General features: G+C 51.3%; 1 non-coding gene across 1 annotated transcript; it reads left to right on the top strand.

Annotated features, from left to right (window-relative positions):
- Positions 1-291: 291 nt before the first annotated feature.
- Positions 292-372, top strand: trnal-caa (transfer RNA leucine (anticodon CAA)). Its single transcript has one exon. It is a non-coding gene; the product is annotated as a tRNA-Leu (tRNA).
- Positions 373-7281: the final 6909 nt, after the last annotated feature.

Genomic DNA, 7281 nt, shown 5'->3' with positions numbered 1-7281 from the left:
CTTGGTTTTGACTCTGCAGGTCCTGATCTTATTGTATTTTCTCGCCAACATCGAGGAATGTGAGACTGAGAGTGGTTCTGAGCCTCTGGCCCATCAGCAGTTCCACCAGTGCTATGCCCATCGCGGCATGCGACGGGTTCCGGAAGCTAAACAAAAACCGTGCCAATCGAATCTTCACAGACCCGTGGTCTGTTTCTTCATCTCTCTCTTGAAGGTCTACACCACTCGCTCGGCCAACCCATTTGAGGAAGGGTGATATTGCAAATTGCCAAGCTACAGACAGACAGGTAAGGTGCGATGGCCTAGTGGTTAAGGTGTTGAACTCAAAATCCAGTGGGTTTCCCTGCATAGGTTCGAACCCTACTCGCAGCGGCTATGATCCAAAATGTTTACCCGGTATTAATCATGCCCAGTAATGACGATAGTGGAGCAATATGCAGAACACGATGTCATATCATCTCAGCATCAATCTGAAGTTCTGAATTATTGTGGATGGCACGGTGGCACAGTAGTTAGCACTGCTGCCTCACATTCCAGAGACCGGGATTCAATTCGAGCCTCGGGTGACTGTGTGGAGTTTTCACTTTCTCTCCGTGTCTGCGTGGGTTTCCTCCGGGTGCTCCGGTTTCCTCCCACAGTCCAAAGATGTGCAGGTTAGGTGGACTGGCCATGCCAAATTGCCCCTTATTATCCAAAAGGTTAAATGGGGTTACTGGGTTCCAGAGATAGGGTGGAGACGTGGGCCTAAGTAGGACGCTCTTTCCAAGCGCCGGTGCAGACTCGATGGACCAAATAGCTGCCTTCTGCACTGTACGTTCTATGATTCTAGTGCACAGGTTAATGAAACAATAAACAAGCAAACAAAAAAGTGGGGGTCATTTAGTGAGAATTAAAGAGCAGGAAAGCTATGTTAGCTCTTTGTACAGAACCTTGCTTAGGTCACTTGGCAGATTTTGAACAGTTCTGGGTATTCAAATTATATAAAAAGATAAAGTGGCACTGGATAACGTGCAGATTTGAATGATGTCCGAACAGGCTCAAGCCCTTTTCTCCAAAAGAATAACCCGAGGTGTTATTTGATAGGTCTATAAGATTCTGTGATTCCGTGAAGATCGTGAAAGGTTTTGACAGGGCAGCTGTGGAGAAGGTATTTCCACTTGTCTGTAATGCCAGAATGAGGAGGCCATAAATATGAGAGAGAACTAAGAAATCTAACAGGGTATTCAGGTAAAATATCTTTCGCCAAGTGCGATTAGAATGTGGAACTCACTATCACAAAGAGTAGCTGAGGTGAACAACCAAGATACATTTAAGGGGAAGTGAGATAAACATGCGGGCGAAAGGAATAGAAGGTTATGTAAATGGGGTGAGAGGAAGGACGGGGGGTGAGAGGAAGGACGGTGGGTGGAGGTGTGTGAGAAACATTAACACTTGAATGGGCCTGGCAGGTCACATAGTGTACCTTTATGCTTGAAATGCGTTATCATGCTTTGCAACTTTGGGCAGAATTCTCCCATCAGGAACGAGGGTGGGATTTTCTGCGAACCGGCGGGGCGGGCAACTCCGGCGCGAAGGAGTGGCGTGAACCACTCCGGCTCGGGCCGCCCCGAATCCTCCGCACCTTCAGGGGCTAGGCCGGCGCCGGAGTGGTTTGCGTCACGCCAACCGGCGCCGAAGGGCCTCCGCCGGCCGGCGCGAGTTGGCGCATGCACAGGAGCACCAGCGTGTGCTGGCATCATCCCAGCGCATGCGCAGGGGGGGTTCATCTCCGCGCCGGCCATGGCGGACCGTTACACCGGCCGGCGCGGAGGAATAGAGTCCCCCCATGGCACAGGCCCGCCCGCGGATCGGTGGGCTCCGATCGCGGGCCAGGCCACCATGGGGGTACCCCTGGGGCCAGATCCCCCCGCACCCCCCCCGAGGACACCGGAGGCCGCCCGCGGAGCCAGGTCCCGCCGGTAAATACCTGCCGTAACATGCGCCGGTGGCACCGGCCGAAAACGGGCGGCTACTCAGCCCAGCGCGGGCCGGAGAATCGCCGGGGGGGCTGCTCCCAACGGCCCCCGACCGGCGCAATTCCCGATCCCGCCAAATCCCTGGCGCCGGAGAATTCGGCAGCCGGCGGGGGCGGGATTCATGCGCCCCCCCCCGGCGATTTTCCGACCCGGCGGGGGGGGGGGGGGGGTCGGAGAATCCCGCCCCTACTGTTTCCCGCTGCAGAGGCTGATGGGAAATCACGCTGTATCTTCATGCCCCACCCTCATTAATCAATTATGCACCAATGGGGTTTTGCGTCATATTCCATGGTGGGAGTGGGCTTAATTGAATGTGTCTCTTCGTCATACCTGGGTGCCAAATTGAAAAGGCGTCCAACATTACTGACCCAACATTGAAGAAGGAAGATGGAAGCCCTGAAGAAAGAAAAATAATCTTCAGGAAGATGCCGAAGCTGGAAGATGGACCTCCTCAAAGCTGTAATATCCTGATAGATGCTCCCCCAACTCATTGCTGCGGCCTCCATACCAAACTTCAGAGGTATAAATTCCTGACGTCTGCACGCCAAGTTGTTCCAGACGTGTTCTGGACCAGCAGGGTTTGAGGAGATTCGGGGGCATGGGAAGGTTCCGGTTGGGCTTTCATCTACATCCTAGATTGCAAGATGCAAATCAGTTTGATGCCAGCCTCCAGCAGGTTTCCGGATCCGCCTTGGCACCAACGGAAAATCGCACAGGAAATTCACATTGATATTAAACTGATTTTTGGATTACCGCTGAATTCTTCCCCAAACCGCTATTGAACCCACCAGCGGGAGCGTGGGTGAATTCTGCCCTTTGCTCTGGCAAACTGCACAATTTCCTGCCTGTTTTCAATGGGAGCACCAGTTGCTAAATTACCAATTCACCCAAAAATCAGGACAAGCAGTAAATTGGCAATTTCACCAATTGTGCATTTTGATCCTACGACCATTGTGTTTTTGAGCACAAATGGAATAGTTGCAACATAAACCCACCATTAAAGCAATCAAGATTGGCGTTCCCCTCTGCTCGCAGACCTTTGCCACTAATTGTACACAATCAGGAGACCGGGTTAAAGGAATAAACTTGACAATGACATTTCTCATCACTCACATACCTTCACGTATACCACAGGTATCAGTCAGTCTTTAAATATCCCTCCTTCAGGACCAGCAGACACCTGCAATGGTTCTTCAGAATTCTCATAAAGAGGTTTCCACAGGTTTCCTGTTAGTTTTTTTACCCACTTAAAACCCAAGACATCATGAGAGGTAACGAGGTGAGTTGAGCCTTACAGGTTGTGCAAATGGTCTCGCTTACCTTGGCCACCCCTGTGAGATCATTAAACATCTTCATGCACTGCGTGTGGCAAATTATAGGGTGGTAGAAAACATAGAAACAGAGAAAATAGGAATAGGAGGAGGCCATTCGATCCATCAAGCCTGCACTGCCATTCATAATGATCAGGGCTGATCATCGAACTCAATAGCCTGATCCTGCCTTCCCTCCATATCCTTTGATCCCCTTCACCCCATGTACAATATCTAATTGCTTCTTGAAAATGTACAGGGTTAAATTCTTCCCCCCCTTGACACCGAAAATCAAGAACTGCGCCTGGCGTCAAATGAACGCCAGGCTCCGGGACCTCACAGGGGATGGTGACGCAATCCTCGCCCCACACCAGAGTCGGCATGCAAAACCAGCATTTGAATGCGTTTATATATCATTATAGGGTTTGACCCAGTATGCTCCAGGCCTCCGCGATTCTCCGCCCTTTCCAGGCGGCAATGACATGAACGCGGTTCACAACAAGTATTGGAAAGTGGGGTCTGGGCGCCATGGCTTCTGAGGGAGAGAGAGGGGAGAGAGAGGACCTCAGTAAAGCCTTTGACAAGGTGCCTCATGGCAGACTCTTCCAAAAGGTGAAGTCCCATTGGATCAGAGGTGAGGTAGTAAGATGGATACAGAACTGGCTCGGTCACAGAAGGCAAAGGGTAGCAGAAGAAGGGTGTTTTTCTGAATGGAAGGTTGTGACTGGAATGGAAGTGGTATTCCACAGGGATCTATGCTTGAGCCTCTGTTGATGGTGGTGTACATAAATGATTTGGAGGAAAATGTTGCTTGTCTGATGAGTAAGTTCGCGGATGACACCAAGGTTGGTGGAGTGGCAGACAGTGTTGAGGATTGTCAGAGGATACAGCAGGACTTAGACAGGTTGGAGACTTGGGCAGAGGAATGGCAAATGGAGTTTAATCTAGACAAGTATGAAGTAATGCATTTTGGTAGGTCGAACAGAGAGGGGAAATATGCCATAAATGGCAAAACTCTTAGGAATATAGAAAGTCAGAGAGATCTGGGCATGCAGGTCCACAGATCTTTGAAAGTGGCAATACAAGTAGACTAGGTCGTCAAGAAAGCATACGGATTGCTTGCCTTCATTGGATGGCGCATCGAGTATAAAAACTGGCAAGTCATGCTACAATTGTATAGAACCTTGGGAAGGCCGCACTTGGAATATTGCGCACAATTCTGGTCGCCACACTACCAGAAGGATGTGGAGGCTTTGGAGAGGGTGCAGAGGAGGTTTACCAGGATGTTGCCTGGTCTGGAGACTGTTAGCTATGTGGAGAGGTTGAATAGACCCGGACTGTTTTCATTAGAATGACGGAGGTTGAGGGGTGACCTGATCGAGCTCTACAAGATTATGATGGTCATAGACAGAGTGGTTGGGCAGGCATTTTTTCCAAGGGTGGAGGGGTCAGTTACCAGGGAGCATAGGTTTAAGGTTTGTGGAGCAAGGTTGAGAGGAGATGTGCGAGGCAGGTTTTTTACAAAGAGTGTGGTGAGTGCCTGGAATGCGCTACCAGGGCAGGTTGTGGAAGCAGATACATTAACGGCATTCAAAAGGCATCTTGACAAACACATGGATAGGATGGGTATAGAGGGATATGGTACAAGGAAATACTGAGGATTTTGGCCAAGGTTGGTATCATGACTGGTACAGGCTTTGAGGGCCGAAGGGCCTGTTCCGGTGCTGTATTGCTCTTGGTTCTTTGAGAAGTTTCTAACATGGTTCTACACAGGAAAAAATGCAGCGCTTGCTGGGGGGTGCCTGCCAGGACCGGAAGGAGTATCTAATGGTCCAATGGATAATAATAATAAAATAATTATATTTGGGGTGTGCCCCTCAGGATTGAGGTGGCTGGACATGGATAGATGGGAGCAGGAGAGTGGTGGACAGGCTGGACCAACACTACGGTATTGCTGTAATGGACCATCTGATACTGGTTACAGGCCCCTGGCTGCTCAGTCTGCTGACAGCTCACTGTGTCCTGTTTACAGAGCCTCAGGTCATTTGGGAGCCCACCCAGGCCACCCCTCTGGAAACCGTCAGACCCCAGCTGACCCATCAACTGGATCAATCAGTGGCACACAGGGTGCTGCCACTCTTCAGTGCACTCATCAGAAGTCTAGCCTCACTACAGGGGAGGCAGGGGAAAGAGCGCACCACAAACAAAGGTCACATGCAGCCTTTGGCCCCCTCCCTGGCACACTGCCCCTTTCAGGGAAGAGGCTTCAACAGTTAGACTACCAGCTAGTCCATCCCGCAGGACCACCAACTGTCTCCAGATCCCGCCTGTGCACCATGCTCATGCTCCCATCCATTCGTCCCCCAGACAGGTTGTCAGAACCTGTGCGTAACACCCATGACCCACATAACACTGCAGCTATGCACCAACAGATGCCCACCCCCCTCGCCAAACCCATTTGTAGTACCTGCCTGTCCGAGAGGTGGGTGAAGGGAGTACGGGGGTGGAAATGTGAAAGGTTGAGGTGCAACTCGAGGTCGCCGTTTAACCTGTTGCATTTAAATGGGCGAGGGAATACTCATCTTGCGAACACGCCTTCTCTTCAACCCTCCCCCCCCTGCAGAGAATGAATTCCGGTGTCTTCCCCAGCCTAGTCCTCCAGGGTGTTCCGTGGTTGTGGCTGGGGGGCGGGGTTCGTGGAGGGCGGCCTTACCTGAAGGCGATCCTGCAAGACAAAGGACATGGCACATGGTGAGATTCTCGGGTAGAGGCGATGTGGGGGTGAGGAGTGACTAACTTGCTATAGAGACATCATTATGCATTAGGGGCTCACTATGTTGAGCTATGCCAAGCTCTGCCTGGGAGATAGCCCTCCCACTTCCCTGGCCAGCCCCATTGCCCTCTACTTGGCAACGGTTGGGATCCTTAGGTCCAGCTCACCCCCTCTGGACTTCTCCCGCCCCCGGGCAGTTAACTGTCATTTTCTCCTCGGGGGGGGGGGGGGGGGGGGGGGGGGACACAGGCAATGTGAGATACTTGTACATGTGTTACATGGAGGTTCCTTAGTTGTGTGCTCTAGGCACCTGGCCAAAGGGAACAGCACAGGTGTTTGGGTTTGGTGAAGGCTGGGATGTAAGGGGGATGCAGGTGGATAGTTTTTGGTTGACCTCTGGGGAGGGGGGAATGAGGGATGACGGACAGCAGTGACGCCAGAGGCACAGAGGCACTCACCTGGGCTGACCAAAGGAAGTCATCCATCTTCTTCTTGCACTGAAGTCCTGGTGAGAGCCACAGCACTCACCGCCTCAGCTACCTCTGCCCAGGCCCGGTTGAGGTCCATGGATGGTAGCTTCCTGCACCCACGGGGAAAGAGATGTCCTGCCTCTCCTCCACCGCATCCAACATCCTGTCCTGCTCACCATCCGTAAACCCAGGGGCAGCTCCACATGTGGCCATCTTACTGGCTGGAAGAGTGTGTGGGGATTGGAGTGCTTATAAGCAGCTCCAGCTTGTCAGGCTCTCCAGTCCTGTAATAGTTACACTCACATATATTCCCCTCCTTCCATCAATTTGGACCCTCCCCTTATGATGTTCTTGAGGAAACCTATCGTTCTAGATCTTACTGACAATAGTTTAATTTCCATTAAAGCACGACTAACTCTGGGGCTCCAACCCCCCTTGCTTCCCGTCACCTACACCCGATAATGAAGCTGATTATCCCTCATTTATTGCTACACTCAATCATTGTAAGCATGTTCTACACGATGAAGTGATCTTTCAATAAAACGATGTGGTTTGGAGAGGGAGGGTCATTCAGGAGCTGACAGAAACACCATGTATGAACCACATATCACAACATTTTTGGAAATAAGCTTCATGATGGATCTAGATGGAGCCAACTTCTCAGAGGAATGACACATCCCCAGGATCAGCACAGCAACTTAGAAAGCTTGAGA

The sequence above is a fragment of the Scyliorhinus torazame genome, chromosome 21, assembly GCF_047496885.1.
Source record: "Scyliorhinus torazame isolate Kashiwa2021f chromosome 21, sScyTor2.1, whole genome shotgun sequence".
Taxonomy (NCBI): Eukaryota; Metazoa; Chordata; class Chondrichthyes; order Carcharhiniformes; family Scyliorhinidae; genus Scyliorhinus; species Scyliorhinus torazame.
The sequence above is the reverse complement of the archived record's forward strand: the minus strand, read 5'-3'. Positions and strand labels throughout refer to the sequence as shown.